Below are 27,301 nucleotides of genomic sequence, written 5' to 3' on the forward strand. Positions count from 1 at the left end.
TCAGCTGCCAAAATGATTTTCTAAAATGCAAGTGATGGTGTCAGCTTACTCAGTAAACTTCATTGGCTTCCTGTTCTAAGATCTCTCTAGAGGGGACAACACAATGAGAGACTAGAAGGTATGCAGAATGGGTTCCTGCACACATGGAATAGGAACATTGGTGGTACCCATTTCTAAACCCAAAACATCATGGTATAACATCAAAGCTAACTATTAAGAGAAGGGTGTTTTTTTTATATTGGGCCCCTGTGTCTGAAGTGTTGGGAGAAAACCAACATAAGAAACTGGCCATCCTTATTTCCTCTTCCTTTTCTTACTTCATCTGAATGCACCTAGCTTCCGCTATGAAGTATATATTTTTTATTCTGTTTAAGAGTGAATATAACGTAATCTTATTTCTTATAAATACCTGTGGTATAAATACCTGTATGTTCTTCATGCAGGTTCGGGGCATTGAACTCCACTAATAAGAAAAAAGTTCCATACCACTGGGTTTTGAGACTGGGATTATATTCCTAATACACATTGACTAACCAGAATAATCTGCATGCTACTTCCAATCCCCTAGTTTTGAGTACATCATCTTCCCCTAATCAAGGGTTGAATTTATAGACTGTGGAGGCCTTTTTTTCTCTTTTCCTAATCACCCTACCTTTGCTTATTTTGTTTTATATTACCTTTTTATCCAAAAGAATAAAAGGAAGTGAAGATAAGACATATTATTTTTTCAAAACAGCAACTGTAATGGTAACAATGAATATTTTTATTACCTTTAAGATCTGCCAAGCACTTAGCATATAAAGATATAAGGACATTCACAACAACATTGTAACACAGGTGTTATTATTATTCTCATTTTATAGGGTCACACAGTGAGCAAATCTCTAATGCAGTAATTTGAACTTGAGTCTTCCTGACTCTAGGTACAGTGGTGTATACACCATACCACATTACCTTTTAATACTAAAGGTGGAGAAGAGAGTTAGTCAACTAGTAATTATTAATTTTACATTATCTAGCACTTTGAATTTCGAAGAATCTATCATATCTATTATTCCATAATATCCATATACAACAGCCCCAAGTTGGTGGTATAAATGTTCCTAACCCCATCCCCTAGATGAGGAAGCTGAGACTTGGAGCAGTTAAATGATTTGGACTAGATTAAATGATTTTGACTAGATTCACCCAGCAATCATAGAAGAACATAGCTCTAGGGCTCATAGATCATTTAGTTCAGCCTCCTCATTTTACACATGAAGAAACTGAGATCCAAGGAGATTAAGTGATTTGACCAAGGTTATAGGTAAGACTCAGAGGTAGAATTTGAACTCAGATCTTCTGACTCTATAGACTTTCTATAGTACAGCTTTTTCACCCAGGTGCATTTGACTAGATTTAACCCAGAAAATTTTTGGATTATGCATTGGTGAAACTGGTCCTTTACCCAAACAAAGTAGACGCACCACAATATTATTTGATAGCTACTACTGGGGCCAGCTACCTTCAAACATCTCCCCACAGTAATTTGCCTCAGAACCTATTTCATTAGTGGAGTGAGGTTCTCATATAGCAGCTCCCTTCACCCATTGAGATTTTAACCTATCTTTGACATAGAAAATAAATTTTAGTAGTCACTCTCTTCTTTTGCATGTCTTGATTTTCTCCTTTGCTTAATGACACAGGTGAAGTTGATCAAACTCTTGGCTTCATTTCTGACTGAAAAATCCTCTGGGAACTTCATTTCAAAAGGGTTTGCTGTATGAGAACCTTAGGAGTATCTCCTTATTGTGATGAAGCTGTAAATTGGGGATTTTAGTGGAGGGTAACTTCGAGTACTTTTTTTTTTCATGAATATGAACATTTGGATTGCACTGAAAACAAATTTCTGAAAAAAACTTTTAATTTTATAATCTTGCATACCCCTATTAAATTTTCTTCTGGCCTCTTATAGTTTTGGTGCCTCCATTTTTTTATCAAATGCTGGAGAAGTGAGCACTTTGAATTTTTCTACTGAACAATTGCCACTTAAGAGGTCATGGTCTTAAAGTAAGATATAATTTAGTGGACTGTTCTGTATAACCCACTAGGAAAGGCAAATCCAAGGGAGCTATAAGAACTGGACCCTCAATGATCAGCCTTACACTTAGGTGATGTAATAATGGTAGTTCAGTTTTCCATATTTCTTTTCCTTCCAAAGGAGGTTGACTGACTTGTGAGCTTTAAAAAATTAATATGTGCACAGAGTTTTGAGCTTACAAGATTCATACATGCATAGAGGTATATGTATTTGACATAATAGAGACCCTTCATTTGAGTGCTAACTACCATTCATACTGAGTAGTATGCATAATTGTTTTCTTTTCATATTATTGAAAGAAAAATCTACTCCATTTGCCTTCATGTGAACAGAAATTAGTATAGAGGGGGAAAAAAGCAATTAAAATTCCTGAGAGAATTGCATTAAAGAAAACTCTAGTAAGGTAAAAATAACACAAAAGGCTCATATCAGTGGATATCAAGCCAAATTTAAGACCCCTATATTCAAGCACAGGGGATAGACTTTATCTTTTACCAATGTACTTAGAAGTATGGTATTTTTTTAATACATGTGGTATAATAATCTTTCACAGTTCTCTAACCACTGATGAAAAAGCCATATATGCTGTAAGCCATAAGCACGATGAGATGACATATGAGTTTCCTTGGGCTAGGAAGTTCTATATCTAGCCCATAACATTGTTATAATACATCTAATTAATTACAATGGCTGTTTAGAATATGACACCATCCTTTCATACAGCCAGAGTCTCATATGACTGATGGTCATTAGAGCTGTTTCCAAGATCACTATTGTAATCCATTTTGGGCTGGAAGTTAATCTCATGGAAAAATCCAATCAGCTAATTGATTAGGCACTAAATTATATTCTTTCTTAGCTATCTTTTTTCTTTCTTTCAGCTTGGAGCTACTATTACTTTTCTTTTCCTCCTTTTTATTCTCTCTCATTTGTATAGCTTGACTGAAAAATGAAAAGGAAAATCACTAGGTCATATTTTCAGGGGGATCATTCCTTTTGTTATTTAAATCAAATAAAAGTATAGAAACATGTAGATAGGGAACTATGTTATTCCCTCCACTAGCTAGCAATATGAACAGGTGCCACCTTTAGAGATACATGTCTTTGTTTTAAAACTTGGACCTCTTTCAAAATTCAAATACCCTTGGGAAAGTGAGCTTCTTAATTTGAATTTCTATAATAAGAATTAACTCTTGAAGACATAGCTCCAGTTCAGAAAGAAGGAATTAAAAAATAATAAATTTAAACATATTATTTATACTCACTACCAATATTACAAGTAAGAAAGCTCCAACATTCTCCAAATGCCTAAAAAAAATTCTCAAGATGCTAAATGTTTAGGCAAGGTACAGATAAATGCAATTACAGAGGAACATAGCTCTCAAGCTCATAGATCATTTGGTTCAACCTCCTTATTTTACAGAAGAAGAAATTGAGATCTAAGGAGATTAAGTGATTTGACCAAGGTTATAGGTAAGATTCAGAGGTGGAATTTGACTTATGACTCTATAGACTCTCTATAGTACAGCTTTTGATATATGAAATAATAAATGCTTTTTTTCTTTCATTCTATTCCTTTTATTGGGCATCGTTGAATCTAACTTACTTGTAAATATGGCAGTTCTTTAAAACTATTTTCATTAAAGGACAAATATAATATATGGGTCTATTCCTGGCTCAGACACTAACTAGATGATGAGTAAGGCACTTAACCTCTGTGTCCCTCATTTTTCTTACCTATAAAATGAGCAAAATGGATTAGATGATTTATGATTTTTTTCCTAGCTCTAAAATTTTAAGATTCTGTGATCTGATATAATTTTATTATCTTGTATTGAGTGCATCCTACAGTTTTGTCATTTTGTGTGATAAGCACTGTATTTTCTGAACAAAATGTTGTCTACAATTGGGCTGAGCAGCTGGAATTTTAGAAGGTTGGTAGATTTCAGAAGGTCATTTGGAGATATATTGCTCTGAACCTCTAAGGGCCATTCTCCAGGATTAGGAAACTGAAAACAAGCTCAGAAGGTAAAATTCAGAAAGACAGTATTAGATTGATTAGATCTAGAAAGAAAGCTTCTTCACTGCCTGCTTCCTATTTTGCATGCATACAAATTCTAGAATGGAAAAAAGTAAGGAAATGGGACTGACCCAGATTTCCATGAACATCTTTCTAACTCCTTACCAGAAAGAGTCCATTGGTACATCAACTTACATCTTTTGACTTTTGCTGACGTTTCCTCCTTTGTGCTTCTTACTCATATCTTGCACCATTGCACTCCTGCACTACCAAGCCACAGTGTTGGTATTTACCAAATCACTTGTACACCAACCTTTCTTGTACACCTCAATTCTGAAGGGTCATTGCTGGTACTTCACCACTCCCAGTGTTAGCTGGTCTTCCAGAAGGTAAGATGCAGAGGGAATGGTTTGGTGAAGGTTGTCACTTTCCAACCTACCTGTAGCCTACCAGGTTCCTGAAAAAGGTAACTTCCTTTCACCAGAGATTTCCCCGAGTCTTCTGACAAATTTAGTTGCAAAAGGAGCCACTAATATTTTAGTTGCCTCAATTCACCTACACTTCCTTACTTTAGGTTCATACCTTCCTACTGAAAAGGGCACATTATAATAGGATAGAGAACTGTGAATGGCAATTGATTCTGGGAGGGGCACCTCAAATATATAACAATGTAGATTCCACTCTTCTTGTAGGGAGGTTTTTGTCTTGCCTTCTTATGACCCTGTTTATGGATCTATTGCTTTTTTCTCTTTGTTTAGAGGCATAAGAGAGAAGAGTAATGCCTCAAAACTGAGGACTCATAAAAAGGATAATTCTAAGTTTTCCTTTCTCATCTCAAAAGACTCTTCACCTAGTTTGAACTGTTATAAGGAGTTGATCTCCCACTTGTGAGTGATAAAGCTGATGATTCTGGGATAGATTCAATTTTGTATAGTATCTGATAGCAGTGTGTATTCCTGTATCCAGGAGTTGATCTCCCAATTGTGGGTGATAGAGCTGATGATTCTGGGATAGACTCAATTTTGTATAGTATCTGATAGTAGTGTGTATTACTGTATCCTTGACAAAGTAGATGAGATAGGAAGAGAAAGATCTATATAGAAAAAGAAAAAAGTTACTTCTTAACAGAACTTGAGTGGGGTATAGGTTTTTGGAGATTATCTAAAGCAAAGAATTTCTTGGAGATGAGATGGAAATTTATATGTAATGAAAAGGGAAGGAAACCTTTTGAGTATCTGTGCACTACCAAGGTGACCGAACCTAATGAAATGAATGAGGGTAGTATAGAGGAAAGAGTGAGAGCAATAACTGGAAATCCAAATTCTAATTCTAATCTCATCTTTGTCACTTACTACCTCTCTGGACCTATGTTTCCTAAGCTACAAAATGAGGTTAGTCTCAATGACCACCATGGTCCTTTCTAGCTCTAGATTATTATCTAAAATTAAACCAAGGTAGAAGAATTTATGTAGGCTATATCAGCTAAGTCCAGTCAACTGATATTTGTTCAAATCATTGATTTAGAACATGGAAGGAATCTTATAAGCCATCCATCTCTCCTGATTATACTGTCCTTTTCATTTTATAAATGAAAAAAAAAGGAGAATTAGAAAGGGTTAAGCAGTTGGCCCAAGATCACACAGAAACCAAGAGACCAAGCCAGGACTAGAACACTAGAACCCAGGTTTACTGACTTCAACTTCAGTCCTCTTTCCCAGGGGCCATAATGACTCCCAATTCAATTCAATATAACCTAATTTTAAAAGAGCCTTCTAGAACTAAGCAGTAATACCAAAAAAAAAAAAAAAAACCCAAAACCAAAAAAACTACATAATCTATTTCTTTTCCTCAAGGAGCTCACAATATAGTTAGAGATAAGACTGAGAAACTGTGGTACCATGACTGCAGGCCATGATAACAATCATGCTACCCAGATCGGAAATTTGACTAACACATTAGCATACAAAAAAAGATGCTGAACTGTTACATTTTTTGACCTGATAAGAAATCAAATGATTTCTGGGGATCACTGACTTTGAGCTTCTAAGACAATCCACTGCTATAATCACTTACTTACTGAACAAATCTGATAACATACCTTTGGCAACCCCTGTTATCAGTCCCTTTAACAGTGCTCTGGCAGGGGATAGATCATGCTCTGTTTCCACAGCAGTATTGCCAGAGCAGGATTGTAAATCTGATATGGAAGTTAGAACAAAGCAGGTGCTATAGGTTAAGTTGTGGCCAGAATGGGGGGGAGGGATTGAAGGAGGGAAAGGAAGGAGTTTTCAGATCTTCCATCTCCATCATCCAAGAGTGATGGCCTGCTGATATGCTTCCTTAAGGTGAGTTCCCACTAGATTCTTGAACCATAATATCTAGTGGTTTGTTCTTAACATATTCTGAATATGCCAAGGTGGGATGCAAAGCATTAACCCATTCACAATAAAACATAAATTACAAAATTCCCAGAGACAGATTTTTTGTTTTTTTTTAAATATAACAATTAGTAGATCTGACCCACTTTTGTCATTGGCCTGGTTTTCAATAGGAGGATAAAATAAAAGAAGTTAGGAAATCTTTGGCAGTGGAGCAATAAGGTCCTTTTCCAATTCAGGTAGATTGGGATATGTCTTTTGTTTCATGTTACCTTGAAATTGTCTTCTTCAAAGCAGAGTTCAGTTGTCATAGTCTTTGAAAGATCATTACCAATCTTCCCCAAACTCCACTCCAAGTTATTGTAATCCTGACTATATTGAAATTACTTGACATTATCTAGCATTTAGTTCTGTCTGGAGAAATGAAGAGTTAGAAGGGACCTTGGAGAACATCTAGTTTAATACCCTGTCTTAAACTTTATTTATTTATTTATTTAGATTTTTTCAAGGCAATGGGGTTAAGTGGCTTGCCCAAGGCCACATGGTTGGGTAATTATTAAGTGTCTGAGGCCGGATTTGAACTCAGGTACTCCTGACTCCAAGGCCAATGCTCTATCCACTGCACCACCTAGCTGCCCCCTCTCCTAAGTTTTTAAATGAAGAAACTGAGATCTAGGGAAGTTAAGTAAATTAAGATCATTTAGATAGTTTCAGATAAGAGATTTGAATGTAGGTCATTCAATTCTAGAAATGATGGATGCTCTTTACTAATATTCTAAGGTCTGTTTTGTATCCCTCCAATTGTAGCCTTGAAGGCTGAGAATAAGGTCTTTATTTATTTATTGGTCTTTGTAATCCCCATCTTCTAGCACTGTGCCCTGAACATAGTTAAGTGGTTCAAGTGGATAGAGCACTAGACTTGGAATCAGGAAAACTAGAATTTTAATTGTGTCACAGACATTTATTAGCTGATTAACTCTGAGCATGTCACTTAATCTCTCAGCCTCAGTTTCCTTATCTTGTAAAATGATGACAATAAGAACATCTATCTGACAGGGTTTTTATGAGGACCACATGAGATGACATCTTATAAAGTGTTTGCAAACTTAAATTATATATAGGTGTATGTGCACATATACCTATTATACACATCTCTCTCTCTTTATATATCTATATATCTATATCTATATATACATACACTCATTTCTGCAAGCATCTGTTGATCTGAATGGAATGAGGTTCTGTTTTTCATTAGTCAGATGTCATTTTTGTGGTAAGAGCACAAGATACAGAATTAGAGATGGAAGTCCCTGCTCAAGTCACATCTGAAGTGTTATATTCAGTTCTGAGCACCATATTTTAAACAAAACACCAATTTCATGAGTGAAAGGAGGTCTCAAAGACTATTGTAATTAAAAATTGTGTTGGATTTGGAATACAAAGAATAACATACAATCAGTATACCAATGTAAAATGACTCGAACTTTTTGGGTTTCAGTTTTTTATCTGTAAAATTGAAAGTTTCAATGATATGTACTCTGTTATCTTTTAATTAAATGGACTATATCTACCAATATAGGTATACACACAACTATTCTGCATTTGAGAGTTGATTAGGGATAGTGTCCCTAGCCAGTGTGGGTATATCAGCTGGAACTTAAACTTGGACAGTAAGGACTTTCTATTTGTCATGTTACATTATTTCTTTAATATTGATAAGGTCTGCTATATGTAGTAAAGAATTAATTGAAATGTTAAAAGACCTTGATATCATGTCAAATACAGACTAATCAAAGGACCTGGGATCATTTAGATTTAAAGCCTAAAGAAATCTTAGAAGAAGAGAAAATTAAGTCAGGAATTTTAAGATAATAAAGGATTTCATTCTTGGATATTTGATTCCAAGACCATTTCTCTTTCCATTGTATCATGTTGCCTCTAAAATGTTAGGTTTGAAAAAAGGACAAGGGTGATTTGAATCTTCTCCTAGAGGAAAATGAATAGGGTCTGAATCCAAGAACCAAGAAGTCATAAAACCAAAGGCAAATGTGCCAGTGTTAAGTATGGCAGTATCTATTAGATTATTTTTACTGTCATTATTGTTAGTATTTTCCCATTTCAGTAAAATATATGAAGGACTGTCAGGTAGATGAGAAGTTGTTATGCTTGACCTTAGGCAGAACTAGTATGAAAGTTGCAGATAGGTAGATTTGGATCTGATGTTAGAAAGAACTTCCTCACATTTAGAATGGTCTAAAAGTAGAATGGACTCCTTGGAGGCTGTTTATTTTCCTACTTTTTGAAGTCTTCAAATAGAAGTTAGAAAAATGCTAACTTTCAGGAAAATTTTGGAGATTCTAAGGAAGTGTCTTTTCTGAGGTGCTTTGGGCTATATGATCTCTGGTATCCTTTCTAATTTCCTTTTTTTAAATTTTATGAATTTCTGGAATATTCATGTATCTGATTTCCTGTCTTTTATCTGTGGATATATTACAGATTTTTTTTTGCATTTCTTTGCATCCCCAGCATAGTGCTTGATACTTATTATATGTTTATTGACTGATCCTAGGGACCTAGGAGTGCTGGTTTCATTGCTTATGTGCCCTTTAGGCAGCTTTGCATACACTGATCATATAGGTCTAGTATGTATTGGTTATGCTATTCATGGTAATGAGTTAAGCACAGTTTTCATCCCATGGTTCATCTTTCCTGGAAGAGAAGGTTGTTGTCAAACAGGCAAGCAGAGTATTCTTATATTTGTGTCTTCATTCTTCCCTAAAAGCTCCTTAGATGAGGTCAAGACTGACAGCAGAGGGTCATTCTATCAACCACATAGTCATTGTTCTTTCTTCTCCTCTTTCTACTGTTCCTTGCTGAAGCATGTTTAAGTGGTCTAGATTTATTTTTAGAAGTTTTTATGTGACTTCCTCTGATTTATGAAGGAGGGATGTGCCTAAACCTGAGACCAATGGGCAGCTTTGAGGTATTACAGACTTATGCTGTACATAGAAAATGTCAGATTCCCATAGAGGTGATAATATTTTTCCCCAGTGAAAATTAAGTAGATAACATTCCAACTATGATGTAGGGTAGAGACCCTTTAAAAATGTATACTCCACCCTCCCAATGCTAAGCAAAAAATAGACTTCCCCTCTGGGTTTAGCATTCTTGCTTTGTTCCCTAATCAGCAAAAAATCTTTCCCCCAAGTCAGTGTTTGTTCATGTATTTCAGAGACTGGGGAGGGGAGTATATTATGCAGAGAACACACCCAAGCATATAGCGGGATAGATTAAAAGATCCAGATGGACACACAATGTACTCACATAAATACATAAAAAGCCAAACTAGAGCACTAAGTGGTGGCATTTATTGTAAAATGGCACTGAATACTGCCGTTTCTTCTATTTCTAAACCCATTTAGATTTCAGGGCTCATTTACAGCACTGGTTCTATTGCCATCCATAACCCAGGGGACTTTGTATTCTCGTCTTCACATGTATTAGGGGTGTGTGTATATGTGTGTGTGAGTGTGTCTGTTTAAAGTCATAAAACTTTTCAGCAAACTTATTCCTAAATCTCTCTCAAACTGAGTAAGTTGCTGAGCCTTTCACCATCAAGGCTATGGATGAGCAAAACAAACTCAAAGCAGACAATCCCTCCTGCAGATCAAGTTCTAATAATGTTTTCGTTAATGCCTGATGGTGTTTGGTGTCTGCTAATCTTAGCAAAGATTTGGGAAAACATGAACAGAACCGTGAAAAGGAAGATCTTGGTCATTTCCCAATTGTCCACCATCTGGAGGCCACAGATAACTTGAGACAGTGACGTGACTAGCCTTGGTGCTTTTCTGATGTTTGCTCTTTTCATAAAATCAGGACATTTGAAAATATCACAAATAATTATGTCGGGGATGAACAAAAGATAGTAACAAAATGACAACTCTCATTATTGCCTTGGACAAAAGGTTTTGAGAATTCATCAGCGCCCACAGAGTCCTGATGGTTCTCTAGCTTGTCTTTCTGTCACAGTACTTCCAATGAATAATCCAGAAAGGCTATTTTAATGGGGTGCAAGAGGTAGAGAGGTACATTTGCTGGCAATCAGTGGTTTGTATAGTGTTCCATAATGATAATGTGAGGAAAAAACCCACACAGCATTTCAATCATTAAATTGAAAAATGAGAGGTTTCAAAATCCCAGAAGAGAAGCACAGTTTAGTGAAAGTCTCAAATTCATTCTTATCTTTTCCACTGGTAATGGAGTGCAGCAGTAAGTTAGAAGACTAGAAATTGAGAAATAGGAAAGACTAGGATGGATGTTGATTTGAACTCAGGTTTCCTAACTCATATAGAGATATACTTAAGTACAAATACCTAGTAAAGAACAGCAGGCTTCTCAACATTTTGCCAAATCAATTCAACATACTTTTGTTCTGCTATTTGCCAGGCGTAGACTCAGCACTGGGAATGATTAAAAAGGAAGCAATGACTGCCCCTCAAATATTGGCAGCAACCACTATCAGAGACTGTCTTTCCCAGGAGAAATATGTGAAAAAATATTGTTGCTTCTGCATTGGTCATTTCCATTGTTCTTGTTCAAGTGTAATCACCTTCAGGGATGTCAATGGCACAATCGAAGAAAGACATCTATTAGAAAGCTCATTTTCTTTCCCTGTCCCCCTTAGGTCCATGCTAGGCAAATAAAGCTTTGTTTGGTACTCAAAACTCATCAGAACTTGTCTCCCTCTCCCCTCCCCCCAATCTCCAGTCTTCTTAATCTTCCACCTTACCCTGCCTACTCTTCAATTCAATGACCTTGGTCCCTTGACTGGTCCCAGGAGACACTTCATTTTCTGACTGGTTATTTTCACTGTCTCTTCCTCATGCCTGGAATGTTCTCTCTCTTTATTTCCACTTCTTGGGTTCCTTCAAATCACAACTGAAATTTCACCTTCTATAGACTTCTACAGAAAAAAAAAACTTTTCCCAAAGTTCTAATTTTACAGTCTTCCCTTGATGGATAATTTCCTATTTATTTTGTAAATAGCTTGTTTGTACAAATTCATTTAGATGGTTTTCCCCATTAGAATGTGAGAGACTGTTCTCCTTCCTTCCTTCCTTCCTTCCTTCCTTCCTTCCTTCCTTCCCTCCCTCCTCTCTTCCTTCCTTCCTTCTTTCCCTCCTCCCTTTCTCCCTCCCTCCCCTCCTTCCTTCCTCTCTCCCTCTCTTTCTTTCCTTCCCTCTTTCCTCCTTCCTTTCTTTCCTCCCTCCTGCTTTCACTCCCTCTTTCCTTCCTTCCTTTCTTTCCTCCTTCCTTCCTCTCTTTCCTCCCTCCCTCCTTCCTTCCTTTCTGTCTTCCTCCCCTCCTTCTTCTTTAATTATGTGAGGTTAGCTGTTCATTAGCCCAGGTCCTACCATTCTGTAAGACCCCTTCCCAAATCCCTCCACTTTAACCAGCCATCTGGATCCCACCTTGTCCATCCCCATGAACTCTCTCTCCTGACTATCTGCAATAGTTTCAGAGCAAAACTGGATAAACCTGGGCTTTTCATGGACATGCTGTCACTGCTGTAACCTATTCCCAAGTGTATTAATAGTCTTGGGGAAAGGAATTTAAAAACAAGACTTCTTCCTTCCCTTTGACACCAAGTTCATTTAGTTCTCAAAACTCCAGGCAAAATGGGCCCTTGGAGATAAACATTGCATTAGTTTATCTCTCCAAATGAACAGTGCGGAGCTCTCTATTTAATGTCACTGGGCTCGATGCTACACAGGCGTTTGCAAGCAAATTTCTACCAAGTTGGTGTCAGGGTAGAAAATTAGTGGTGAATAAAATGAAGCAAGCAAAAGGAGAACTCTGAGTTATGGAAATGATAGGCATGATATATGAATATCATTAGCTTTTCCTTAAAGAACATTTATGTGATGATATGAATGTGAAAAGGCAATGCAGTATTTTAGTCTTTCTCTAGTCACTGGAACGCTCTTGAAGCAGATGGACTGTGTGACGGATGATTCAATAATTGCACTCATTAAAAATGTTCACGCTTTTAATTTTCCAATCCCCCCCCAACATTTTGTAAAGAGCTGAGGAATGAAATGGTTTTGTCATTGTCAGCAGATAGATAATTGAGTTTGCTTTGATTTCCTGGGGTGCTGGTGCTCCACCCCCATGCTGTGGATTGACAACCCCACAAGTGGAGAACACTTGAATCAGCCCCAGCTGTCTTAAAGGAGAAAGAAGTCTTCAGATGAGTCCTGTCTCTCACTCTACCTTGGACAGCTGCCTGACTGTAGAACACATGCTGGCTTTCCCAAAAGAATGGGCATCTCCCCACCCCTCACCTCCCTGTTCTGCCACACACAAACTAAATCTCAGGGTGATGCTTGATTCCTAACTCAATCATTGGAAGTCATTCCATAACATCTTCTTAATTGAGCTCTTGGCTTCCAGTCTCTCCCCTTTCCAATCAATTCTCCACACAGCTGTCAAAATAATCCCATTACAGCACAAGTCTGACCATGTCACATGTCTCCTAAAGAATTCAATGGCTCCCTATTACTTCTGGAATTAATACAAATTTCTTAGCTTAAATTTAAAGTCCTTCATGATTTGATTTCAATCTATCTTCTTAAACTTAGTGGTCGTTACTATTCTTTCCAAGCCCCATATTCCAGGCATCTTGCCCTTTGCTTTTTTTTGTTTCTCATATACACATTCCAGTTATGCTTTTGTATAAGCTTTATTCTTCCTTACCTCTGCCTCTTAGAATACAGCTCAGGTATCATCTTTCTGCATCTAACTAGTTGTTGGCTCAATGTTCCTACTTAAATTATCTTGTTTGTATTTATCTATTTATGTTCTGTGAACCCAGGAGAATGTAAGCTTCTCAAAATTTACGTTTTTTAACCTTTGTCTTTGTATGCCCAATGGCTTAGATATAGTAAGTTTGTAATAAATGCTTCTTGAATTCAATTGGATTGGACTGAATGCTGCTAAGAAGAAACTTTGATCTGAAAGGTGACAATGGTCTCAATTAAAGTGATGGCATGAGGAAAGAAAAGGGAGATTCAAGACTATAGTGAAGGAGGAATCAATAGAACTTGTTCAATCAAAGATGATGCCAGAGTTCCCTAGCTTTGGCATCTGGGAAATAGGAAAATTGAGAGTGGGAGACAGCTTGAGGGAATGATTGTGTTGATTTTTAAATGGGCTAAATGTGAGGTAATACTGGGTTATCCAAAGGAAAGGTTCAGTAGAAGTTAGTAGTTTCTCGAGTTATATAGAAAGATCAAACAGAATGAAGTTTGAGGAAATATAATTATTTGATTAGGCTAATTACCACATTTTTGGTCACCTTTGAAAATAAAGAGTCCAAGCCTAATGCTTTATAAGCATAACAGAAACAGCAGAACACATGGCTATATTGTCAAATCAGTCACAAAATTCTGAAATTTTGGAGATACATATTTAACATACTGAGCTCTCAGTTCCATGGTATTTCATAGGTTTTCTATCTCACTTAAATCCAATTCACTTGCATGTTATGGCATCACATCCCTGATGCCATGATCCTCTTCTAGAATGAAGGATAAACAACAACTGTTCCAACAGCTTTTATTCTGATATTGATCTCCCCATCTGAATTTCCACTCCTACTCCTGACTTTGCATTTCTGTGTCTTAGCTCCCAGGAATTAAGGCCTTAGAAGAAACTCAAGTTTCTCAAACATGGAACTCCCTTTTGGTTTGCATCTATTCAGAACCTATGTCAAAATATAATCCTCTTCTTTCAGAGGGAATTGTTCTTTCTTAGGTCCTAGGATAACTCTATTCTCTGGAATATATCACCTGATCCTGAAGTTAAGGTCTAAATAAAACTCCTGAATAATGGACTTAGAAGTAGAGGGAATCTTAGGGAATCAGCTGATAACAACACTTTTATTTTTGATAGGAGAAACTGAAGCCTGGAGAAGTTATTGCTTATCCAAAAGTAGCAAAACTGGGACCCAGGTTCTTTGGTTCCAAATACTGTCTACTTTTCATTGCTCCATGAAGTTGGTTATAAATCATTTATTGGAGAACTTTGTCAATGAGAAGAAAGAATCATAGAAACATAGCTTTAGAAGACATCTTGGATTTACCAAGTGCTACTTCTTGTCCCTCTCTAAGAATTCTTACAAAATAATCTGGGGCTGCATTTGAACACTTCTAGAGAGGAATAATTTATTATTTGAAAAGGAAATCAATTGCCTAAGTTATTGAGACCTGTTTAATGTGTTATATAATTGTTATCATGTTGCTCAGTAACTTTTAAATTTTTTCTTTTGCTCATTCAATAGTATTTATTGAGAACCAGAAGCTGTATTAGGTATGGATGATAAGTATCAATTAACCAGCAGACAGTTCAGTTTCTGCCATATGTTGCCATTTTCTTAGGCACTGGGGATTATACATACGAAGAATGTAAGGCTTTCTACTCATAATGCACTTACATTCTTGTTTTTAATTTTTTAATTTTGCTTTTCCAATTACATGTGAAGGGAGTTTTCAATATTTATCCATTTGCAAGTTTATGAGTTTCACATTTTTTTTACCACCTTCCCTTCTCTCCCTGCCTCCCCATGGTAGGAAACAATCTGGTAAAAGTTGTACAATTGTGTTTAACATATTTCCATATTAGTTTTGTTGTGATAGGGGAATTAGAGCTAAGGGGGGAAAACATGAGTAAGAAAGAAAAAAATATAAAATAAGTTTTAAAAAGTGAATAGAATATGCTTTGCTCTGCATTCAGACTCCACAGCCACAGATGTGTATGGCATTTTCTTAACAGGTCTTTCAGGATTGTCCAGCTGAGCAGCTGAGAGGAACTTCATCCATTGTGTTTGATCATCTCACAGTGTTGTTGTTAATGTGAACAATGTTCTCTTGGTTCTGCTCACTTCATTCAACATCAGTTCATGGAAGTCTTTCCATGCTTTCTAAAGAATGGCCACTCATGATTTCTTACAGAACAATAGCAATCCATTACATTCATATATTATAACTTGTTTAGCATCCCCTCATTTTCCAGTTCTTTGCCACCAGAATAAAGAGCTGCTATATTTTTGAACTTGTGGAACCTTTCCTGTTTTTTATGATCCCTTTGGGATATATACCTGGTGGTGGTATTACTGGGTCAAAAGGTTTGCACAGTATTATTGCCCTTTGGTTGTTGTTCCAAATTGCTCTCTAGAAAGGTTGGATCAGTTCACAATTCTGCCATCAGTGCGTTAGTGTCCCAATTTTCCCTCATTCTCTTCAGTGAGCTTACATTCTAATGGGAAAGTCAGGAAGTACTTTTAAAAGTTATACACAAGTATGTGCATATATGTATGTATGTATGTATATGTATACACACACACACACATATATATATATATATATATATATATATATATATATATATATATATTTGTATATATACAGATATATGTATGCATACAAATACATTCTTGTCCTAAAGCTCAGTGATATTGGTGAAGATGAAGGGTCTCTTTTGCATGAGAGTGGGCAATGTTGTCAAGAGGAAAAATCTTGAGTTCTCAGTCATACTCTTGAGGACTTTTCAAATAGGAATTGCCCTTTGGGACTTTCTAAGCAAGAGTCTTCTTTGACTGGTTGAGTTCAGTTGGCTTTTAATTTCAAGAGAGACAGAGGGGCGGAGCCAAAATAGTGACAAGAGAGCAATGTCTTAGAAGCTCTCTCATAAAACTCATAAGCTAAGGACTCTAACTAAACTTTTGAGAGACAGAAACCACAGAGGGACCCAATGAGGCAGTTCTCCTACTCAAGGTAACCTGGAAAAGAGCAGAAAAGCTCTGCTCCCCGGGGTCGGAGGGGCGGCCTGCCAGAGGGGTGGCCCGCCAGAGCCAAAGAAGTTCAGCCTCCTGGAGGCAGCCCCAGGGCACTGGGAGCCTCAGCTCACAGCAGCGGGGAAGTCTTCTGAGCTGCACCCCGGGGAGCACCGGGCACAAAGTGGGGGAACAGCGGGGGACCTCTGTCAGAGTGAGCACGTGAAGCCCAGCCTTCAGGGCACACAGCAAGCAGGGAACAGCAGCATGGCCAAGGCAGGAACCAGAAGCAGGGGGGAGCTGGTAAGCAGGAGCCCTCAGGGCATGAGGGAGGGGAGTGAAGAGACAGACTGCAGAGCTCTGTCCTCTGCCCCTGGAACAGGACTCTGGGGCTCTGACCACATTCAGATCTTGATCGCAGGCTAGGCCCCCCCATAGAAGAGCAGGGCCCCCCCCCCCACCTCAGCCCCGTGGCAGAGGGGAGCGCTTATGGTCATTCACAGACCAGGAGGGAGGACAGAGCCTCACACACTGAGACCCTTGTGGGAGTGTCCCAAAAGCTCAGGAAGCACCCCCAAACCAGGCTCAGGCTGTGAAAATGAGCAAGCAGAGAAATAAGAGGAACACTATTGAGAAATATTTTGCATAAGAGCCCACTCAGTCTGAAGATGAGGAAGCACAAGCTCCTGCATGTAAAGACTCCAGGCTATGACAGAGCTCAAAAAAGACTTTGAAAATCAAATGAAGGGGTTAGAAGAAAAACTGGGAAAAGAAAGGAGAGAGATGCAAGAAAAACATGAAAATGAAGTCAGCAGTCTAGTCAAGGAAATCCAAAAAAATGCTGAAGAAAATAGCATGCTAAAAACCAGTTTAGGTCAAATGGATAAAACAGTTCAAAAAGTTATTGAGGAGAAGAATGCTTTAAAAAGCAAAATTGGCCAGATGGAAAAAGAGATAAGAAAACTCTCTGAGGAGAACAAAACCTTCAGACAAAGAATGGAACTTAGGGAGTTTGATGAATTTATGAGAAACCAGGACTCATTACTTCAAAACCAAAAAAAAAAAAAAAATGAAAAAATTAGAAGAAAATGTGAAACATCTCATTGAAAAAAAAACTGATATGGAAAACGGACATAGGAAAGATAATTTAAAAATTATTGAAATACCTGAAAGTCATGATCAGGAAAAGAGCCAGGACCAGGGATCTGTCTGCTGTGCTACTCATCTACCCTACAGCAGAGTCAGAGTGAAAGGAGAGAGAAAATATAGTACATGGTAGTGGAGAAATATGAAAGGAGGGAGTTGCGATCAGCAATGGCAACGGTGGAAAAATATGGAAGTAACTTTTGCAATGGACTTACCATAAAGAATGTGATCCACCCACGACAGAGTTGTTGGTGTTGGAACAAAGACTGAAGCACATTTATTATTATTATTATTTGGGGGGGGGTGCAGGGCAAATGGGGCTGGGTGGCCTGCCTGGAGCCACATAGCAGGGTGATCTTTGGGTGTCTGAGGCCAGATTTGGACCCGGGTGCTCCTGGCTCAAAGGCCAATGCTCTGTCCACCACCCAGCCACCCCTACTATTATTACTATTTTATTTTATTTGGGGTCTTTTTTTTCTTTTTTTTTTGATTTTTGCAGGGCAGTGGGGTTGGGGTGGCTTGCATGTCACACAGCTGGGTGATTGTTGGGTGTATGGGGCCAGATATGGGCTCGGGTGCTCCTGGCTCCAGGGCTGGGGCTCCATCCATTGCACCACCTGGCCATACCTACAATTATTACTATTATTTTTTTTAATTTTAATTTCTTTCTCTCCCCTTTACTTTATCACTCAAGCAAGTCTATATTTTGTGGGGGAGGGGTATTCTGTTTACTCTTAAACAAGAATATTTTATTAATTTATAAAAAACATTATTTGTACAAAAAGTGAATAAACAGAAAAAAATTAAAAATTAAAATTAACAAAAAAAATTTCAAGAGAGAAAATGAAAAGACCAATTCCATTTCAACTTGTTTCAGGAAAGAGTTCTGATAAGACATGAGAGGAGTGGGTAATCTCCACTATGTTCCTATCCCTAGCTTGCTACTTTAGAGACTTGGAGAATTTTCCCTTGGTGAGAGTCAGGATCCTCTAGCTGAATTAACTTTATCTCAGAGGGAGAACTCCTTCATTCTTTATTTTCTGGTATTTATTCTCCTATATGTACCTCCTATGATTTCTATTTTGCTATAATTTAGATAAATGGGCTTCTTTGCTATTCTTTACCTAAGTTTGTTTTGGAAATGGTATAAGATAGGAAGGGATAAAATCTTGGACATGGACCTTGGGGTTGTCATTTCCTCCAGAATGAGAAAATGTTTAAAGATTAGCTCAAATTCAGTTACATCTCTTAGACAAACAGTATAAGGGAACAGACAGATAAACTTCTACCCCAGTACATCCTCCCATTGAGGACAGTAGACATCTGATCTCTGGTCTTGATCTCTTGCTTTCCCTCCTAGCAGAAAGAAAAGTCTTCTTTGGAAAAGAATTTGGGGGAAAAGAGGTTAGATATGTCTATTTTGCCTATATTTGAGTCACACAAGGACAGATTTCTTCACAATATGTGGGCCTCACTATACATGTGGAACCCTCTCCCCAATATTCATTGTTATATACATACATACATACATACATATATAGATATAGACACAGATATATATATATATACACACACACATAAAGTAATTAAAAACAAAATAATTTAGAGGACACTATCAGTTGGGAATCAGGAAACACTATGCAGAATAAGATATTTGAACTGCATTTTATATGTAAGGTAAGGATGATTGTGTTTCAGGCATGAGGGTTCATCATTTCCAAGGAAGGAAACAGGAGATGAAATGTTGTGAGTGAGAAATGGAGAGAAGACTTGCTTGGCTGGAATGAAGGGCATGGGAGTTTGAGTTAAGTCCAATGAAAAAGGAAAGGTGTGTTGGGGCCAGTATAGGTAGGACTTTAAAAGCCTCTAAAGAGAAGGTTACATTTTGTTCTAAAGGTAATAGGATGCTCCTAGAATTGCCTGCTTTTGTATACACAAAATACATGTTTTACATTTCCATTCTCACTTTTTTAGGTCTTCAGTATCTATAATCTTCATCACTATTAACAGTTTTCCCTTATCATCAACAGACATACACGTACACATACAGAATTACATTTCTAGAGGAAAATATGCTATATCTAACTCCTTAATGGTTGTTCTTTTGTAAAGATGCAATGTGGTATATTGGAAAAAAATAAGGGATATAGTGCTTCAGGAACTGAATTTGATACCTTGTCCCTCTACCTTCTACTTGTATTTTGGGCAAGTCACCTCCCTTTTACATTTTTTAAAAAATTTTAAATTTATTTATTTTCATCAAAATACAAATGTATATTTTTAAGTCACAAAATTAAACCTTGCTCTCCTCAGAGGAATTAGGATTAAGGGAAAGAGATACATAAGAGATAATTTTTATAAAGTGTTCATCAGATTTGGAAGGGTTGATTTTTTTTTTTTGCGTGTTTTGTTTTGTTTTTCTTCTGGATAGGGATAATGTAGTCCATAACCAGTCAAATACTGTTGTCCTAACTCTCTGGAGTGATGAGAATAGCTGCTTCCATCAAGGTTGTTCATCTTACAATGTTGTTGCTGATGTGTTCATTGTTTTCTTGGTTCTACTCCCTTTGCTCAACATCAGATCCCGTAAGTCATCCTATGCTTCTCTAGAGTCCAACAATTTATGGTTTCTTCTGGAACAATAATATTCCATAATATTCATGTACCATAACTTGTTTAGCCATTCCCCAATTGATGAGCATCCCCTCAATTTCCAATTCTTTGGCCAACGAAAAAGAGCTGCTATGAATATTTTGGAACATGAGGGACTTTTCCCTTTTTTAATAATTTCTTCTGTATATAGACCTAGAATTGGGATTGCTGGGTCAAAGGGTATGATCAGTTTTATTGATCTTTGGGCATAGTTCCATATTGCTCTCCAGAATGGTTGAATCCATTTACAACTCCACCAGCAATGCATCAGTGTCCCAATCCTCCCACAACCTCTCCAACACTGATCATCTTCCCTTTTTTTTATCTTGGCCAATCTAATAGGTGTCAAATGATACTCATTTGTTGTTTTAATTTGAATTTCTCTAATTAATAGTGATTTGGAGCATTTTTCATATGATTATATATAGCTTTAATTTCTTCATTTGAAAACTTTCTGTTCATAATCTTTGACCATTTTGTCCCTATAAATTTGATGCATTTCTCTATGTATTTTAGAAATGAGACCTTTATCAGAACTCCTAGTTGTGAAGATTGTTTTCCAGCTTTCTGCTTTCCTTCTAATTTTCACCTCCCCTTTCTAACCTTAGTTTTTTCATCCATAAAGCAAATAAATTGGATTAGATGATAACTAAATGACCCTCCTGCCTGAAATCCTAAGCTTCTAGGAGTGTTATAGGTTCCCTGTTGCAATTTGATGAATATACTAATATATTTTCATCTTATTTGTCTTTTATGCTGCCCTGAAAGGTCCTTAAATAACACATTCAACTGAAGTTGACAGGAATGAACAACTGAATAGCAATGATGTTTCAGGCATTGTACTAATTACAGATATTTCATTTGATCTTCACAATGATGGCGCCATTATATAGTTAAGGAAACTAAGGCAGGCAGCTATTAAGTGAGTTTGCCCACAACTAGGAAGTTTCTTAAAAGTGAGTATGAACTCATATCTTCCTGAATCTAGGTCCAGTACTCTATCTACTTTGCCAAAGAAGTTTCAGCAATATTTTTGTACCCCTAGTGTCTAGTAAATTGTACAGTACTATGGGAATCACTTTAGAAAATGTAAAAACATTACACTGACTTTTAGTATTGACTATATTTAAGGTAATTAAATTGACTTAAGTATTATACAACATTTTTACAGCTTTTTACATTTTAAAAAGACCTTTTACTAAGTATGTCCTCTTTTTTCTGAAGTATTTTGTTTAATGCAATTTGAATTTGAGTATACACGATTTTGGCATGTATTCTTTAAATCTTCATCAAAAAAGAACACTTTTATCACCCTGGATTTAGGTACGATGATGATGTTTGTCTCTCATTCTCAAAGAAGACCCTGATATCAGGGAGGTGATGCCATAACACGCACATGAATTAGATCTGAGTGAGGGGGTTGTGTTAAATAACTGACCTCACTTGGTTCTGCAGAGCCAACTGGGTCCAGTGGTTAGATATGCAATTGCCCTGGAGATGAGGCAATCAGAGTTAAGGGACTTATCCAAGGTCACACAGCTTGTAAATGTCTGAGAATAGATTTGAACTCAAGTCCTCTTAAGGGTTGGTGCTCTACCCACTGCACCATCTAGCTGCACCAGTATACTCTTTAGATAAAATCCATTTTCTCACACTTAACCTTTGTTATGGTTAATACATTTTAAATCTAATTTTTAGCTTTATTTTAAATAACATTTTGTTTTTTCCCAATTGCATGTAAAATAATTTTCAATTTATTTTTATTTTTAAGTTTTGAATTCCAAATTCTCTTCCTCCTTTCTTTTTCTCCCCCCCCACTCTAGAATGGTAAGGAAATGCAATCATATAAAATCTTATTAGTAATAATTATTAGTAATTTTATGTAAGAAGACTTAGAAAGAAAGAAAAAGAAAAAAATAGTATATTTCAGTTTGTATTCATAGGGAATCAGTTCTTTCTCTGAAGGTAGATAGCATTTTCCATTACCTTTGGAATTGTCTTGGATAACTGTATTGCTGAGATTAACTAGGTCATTCACAGTTGTTCATCATATAACATTGTTGTTATTGTGTATGATGTTCTCCTGGTTCTGCTCATTTCACCATGCATCAGCTCATGAAAATCTTTAAAGGGTTTTCTGAAATCATTCTGTTTGTCATTTATTATAGCAGAATAATATTCAATATCATTCATATAGTACAACTTGTGCAGCCATTCCTCAAATGATGGATATTCTCTCAATTTCCAACTCTTAACCACTACAAAAAAGAGCAGCTATAAATATTTTTGTACAAATAGCTTTTCTCCTCCACCCCAAGCTTTTTTAATCTCTTTGGCATACTGATCTAGCAGTGGTATTGCTGGATCAAATGATATGGACAGTTTTATAACCCTCTGGATAAAGTTCCAAATTACTCTCCAAAATGATTGCATCAGTTTACAACTCCAGCAACAGTACATTAGTTCCCAATTTTCCCACATTTCCTGCAACATTTATCATTTTGCTTTTTTGTGATATTAGATAATCTACACTTATTGGTATAAGATAGTAGGTACCTCCAATTTGTTTTAATATACATTTCTCTAATTTAAATAATTTCTTTTTCATATAGCTATAGGTAGCATCGATTTCTTTGTCTGAAAATTGCCTGTTCATATTATTTGACCATTTAGCATCAGGGAATAACTTGCAGTCCTATAAATTTGATTCAGATCTCTCTCTCTCTCTCTCTCTCTCTCTCTCTCTCTCTCTCTCTCTCTCTCTCTCTCTCTTCCCTCCTTCACATATATAGACATGATATTTGCTATAAATTCCCCCCTCCCAGTTTATTGCTTTCTTTTCATCTTAATTGCATTGATTTTCTTTCTGCAAAACTTTTAAATTTTATGTAATTAAAATTATCTATTTTATATTTTGTAATGCTCCATATCTTGTTTGTTCTAAATTCTTCCTTTATCTATAGATCTAACAGGTAAACTGTTCCATACTCTCCCAATTTGCTTATGGTATCACCTTTTATGTGTAAATTATGTATCCAGTTTCACTTTATTTTGGTATACTGTGTAAGATGTTGATCTATACCTGGTTTCTTCCATAGTTTTCCAGTTTTCCCAGCAGTTTTTGACAAATGATGAGTGTTTTCTCCAAAAGCTTGGATCTTTGGATTATCAAATATGAGACTACTATGGTCATTTATTTTTTCCTAAATCTTAGTATTCCAGTCTTTGTTATATTTTGTCTGTAACAAGTATGTATTTTTTTCCCCTCACATTCGTGGTTCACAAATTCTATTCCTTCCTTTTCCCCCACTTCTTGCTATTATTTTAGCTTCAAGAAGCCAACATACTGGTTATAGAGAAATCAGTAGAAAATCCATTTTTTGGCTTCAGGTCCCTCTGAAGGAATTTGTTTAATGATTCAAACTGTTTTGCAGCAATAGTTTGTTAGTTTTTAGTACAGCTTTTTTTCCCCTATTGATTTTTCAACCCCTTTCCTTTGTACACCAGTTTAACTAGTTTTCTTTTACTGTTGATGTGAATGATTCTAGAAACACTTTACTTTTCATATTATACCATTAGCTTTTGCAATATTTCTAATACTTTGTGAAATATGCTCTTTAAAAGTTATATTTTAGCATGTTCCATTGGAACTAGATCCATTTTTTAATGTGATAACCAGAGATATAAAACATATCAATATACAGCAATGAAACCTTTTTATGGAACAGAATCCTGAACTTTATTAAATAAGAACTAAATAAAAATGAGGAAAAATAGCTCAATCCAGTTTTTTTTTAACAAGGCAGTGGGGTTAAGTGATTTGCCCAAGGTCACACAGCTAGGTAATTATTAAGTGTCTGGATCGGATTTGAACTCAGGTCCTCCTAACTCTGGGACTGTTGCTCTATCCACTGTGTCACCTAGCTGCTCCTCAATCCAGTTTTAGCATTTCCACTGGTCAATTGTTCTGAGTCAGCCTAATGTTGATAGGTGTCTACACACATAGGATTTTTATCACAAAATGAAATTATTTAAAAATTATAACTTGTTCCAAGTAATTCTTACACCACTACTTAACAAATGCTAATTGACTGGTGATAAAAAGAGATATAAAATATATGGGGCCAAAAAGAGAAGTCAGAACTTATTGGAGGAGAAGGCTATTTTTTAAATACTGTAAAAAAACCTTACTTACATTTAGTAATAGGATGTATTTTGCTTCTCTTTTCCATCAATCCACTGAAATATAAAAAATCTAACTCTCGCAATCTTAAAATTCTTACTTTCTTTCAAAGCACAGCTTATATACAGCCTCTTAAAATGCATCCCCCCCCCCCGATTTTGCCCCTCTGTATTTTCATTTGTTAGATTTTCTTCCACCTGAAATGATTCTGTTGTAACTTTAAAAAGACTATATACTCTCTGAGGACAAGGGGCTGTTTTCTAATTTTGCCTTTGTACTTTGTACTGTTGACTTGTACTTCATTGGCAAAATTAATACCTATCAGATAAATAAATGGTCATCATATATATATATATATATATATATATATATATATATATGTATATACATATATATATATATATATGGAATCACTAATGGCTGTCAGGAAGGCAAGAATATATTGTCATAGTATCTTGCTTGGTATGTATTCTTTTTAAGTTTACCATTAGACAGCAGAGAAAAATGGAAAGCATAAGAATAGTATTTGCTGTATCTCACCCAGAAAAAGTTTAATCTCCTTGTTCAAAAACTAGGAGCCTAGAGGCCTTGGTTTTTCAAATCATTTCACTGTGTAATCTTCCCACACCTCAGTTTCTCCCACTCCTGATGATTAATGGTGCAACATCTCTGAAATGCTATGAGGGCAAGTTTTAAATACCAGGAGCACTTTTCATGTTAAAAGGACATTCTCTTTCATCTTCTGCTATTTCCACTCAGTAATCAGCAAGTAGGTCAGGAAAGAATTTCTTTTTTCTTATCATAATCTAATCTCATTTTTTCCTTTTAGTCTCTTCTGTTTTTGTCCTCTTTTTCTTCATAATACATTTTATCATTTTATATATATATATATATGTATATGTATATTCTTTTATTTTAGTGCTTTCTTGCATTTCAGTTGAACAAATATTTGTAAATGAGTACTTACTCTGTGGCAGGCAATGTCCAGATTATTGGATATACACAGAAAAAAAAATATCAAACTTGCTGTCAAGGAGATTGTAGACTAGGGTAGTGATTCTATTTTCTTGAGGGGTTGAGGTTTCTAATTCTTGTTTTCTGACCTCTTATGGTCCCCATTTTCAGCAAGAATCAGTTGAATATCATTAGCATTTAGAATAAGGATATATTTTGAATGTAGACTTGATTTTCAGGTGTAGAAGATCTCTGTTGACTCTTCTGGCTTTTTAAAATTCTCAAGATTGTCACCTGAGCCAATTCTAGGGATCTACAAAGAAGACCCAAAGATCAAGGAAAAACATGCAGAAGAGAAGGAGAACACCTATGCTCAGAGACACACATGAATGGGTGGGGAAATACAACTTGCTGCTACTTCATGACTTTGAACATCATAGCATTATTTACCTTCAAAGAAACTACCAGACTGGAATTGTCTTTTTCATATGAGGTCAGGTTAGGCTTCATGGAAGAAGTGGTACCTACACTAAGAGAAACCTTGAAGGAGCAGAAAGGTTTCAACAGACAGAGATGAGGAAAGAAAGTACTATAGTTGCAGAATGGTTTAGAAGAATACATGGAAGCAGAGTTACATAGGATAAGGGTAGTGATTAACTAGTAGCATCATTTGCTTGAAATCTAAGTGGGAAGGGAAATAGAATTAAATGAAGTTGGCAAGATAGGATCTAGAATGCTAGTGGTTTTAAGTGCTAAGGAATGGCATTTGTATTTTATCCTACAGATTATAGGGAGCCTACCACACATTCCTTCATTGTACTTTGAGTCACTCACAATCCTATTTTTCTTGGAGGTCATGATATTCCAATAGTAACAATTCTTTATCTCTATGAGACTATTTGGGCTGAAAAGTCAGGTTTTTAATACTTGGGAGCCCATTAATTTGTTAAGAGAATTGCAAAATGTCCCAGAAGAAACTCTTCCATTCTCTTCCTACTCATGAATTCTAGGTGTAATTCATTGCATAGTCATTGTAACTATGACTTATATACAAAAAGTTATATAAGTAATATTATCAAAAACATATTGTCAGAATAGGAGATGGGTAGTTATTAGCTTGACCAATAGATATATGAGTCTGAGTGCTACACCGGTATCATATAGTATGAAGGTAACTCTTTTTTGTTGAGGCTAAAGACATTTTAATAATGAGTTTCCATATTCAAAGGTGAACTTCCAATTCTCTTTTCTTTTTTAAAAAAATCATTTAATTATTTTTCTAATTACGTGCAATTACATGCAAAACAATTACATGTTTTCAACAATCATTTTGTTGAGTTTTACATTTTTCTTTCTCCTTTCCCTCTCCCCCTGACAGAAAGCAATCTAATGTGGGTTATACATGTATAACTATATTAAAACACACACACACACACACACACACACACACACATATATAAACATGTTATGAAAGAAGAATGAAATAAAAAAGGGAGAAACAATAATACATAAAACAAATTTAAAAAACTGAAAATAGTAAGTTTTGGTCTGCATTCAGACTTCATAGTTCCTTCTCTGGATATGGATCATATTTTCCATTACAAGTCCTTTAGAATTGTCTTTGATTTTTGTACTACTGAGATGAGCAAGTCCATCATCATCATCATAGTTGATCATCACATAGTGTTGCTGTTAGTATGTGAAATGGTCTTTCAAATCTGCTGACTTCACTCAGCATCAGTTCATGCAAATCTTTCCAGTTTTTTCTAAAGTCCCATTCCTCATGATTTCTTACAGAACAATAGTACTCCATAACATTCATAAGTCATTTATTTTTTTAAAATAATATTTTCCAACTATATGTAAAAAGCAATTTTAACATATTTTTAAAAAATGTTTTGAGTTCCAAATTCTATTCCTCCCTGCCTACTTCCCCTTCCTACTACCTGAGATGATAAGCAATCTGATATAGGTTATATATGTACAATCATGTACAACATATTTCTATATTAGTCATTTTTTTGGAAAAAAACTCAAAAAAAGAAAGGAAGGAAGG

The sequence above is a fragment of the Macrotis lagotis genome, chromosome 8 (assembly GCF_037893015.1).
Source record: "Macrotis lagotis isolate mMagLag1 chromosome 8, bilby.v1.9.chrom.fasta, whole genome shotgun sequence".
Lineage (NCBI taxonomy): Eukaryota > Metazoa > Chordata > Mammalia > Peramelemorphia > Peramelidae > Macrotis > Macrotis lagotis.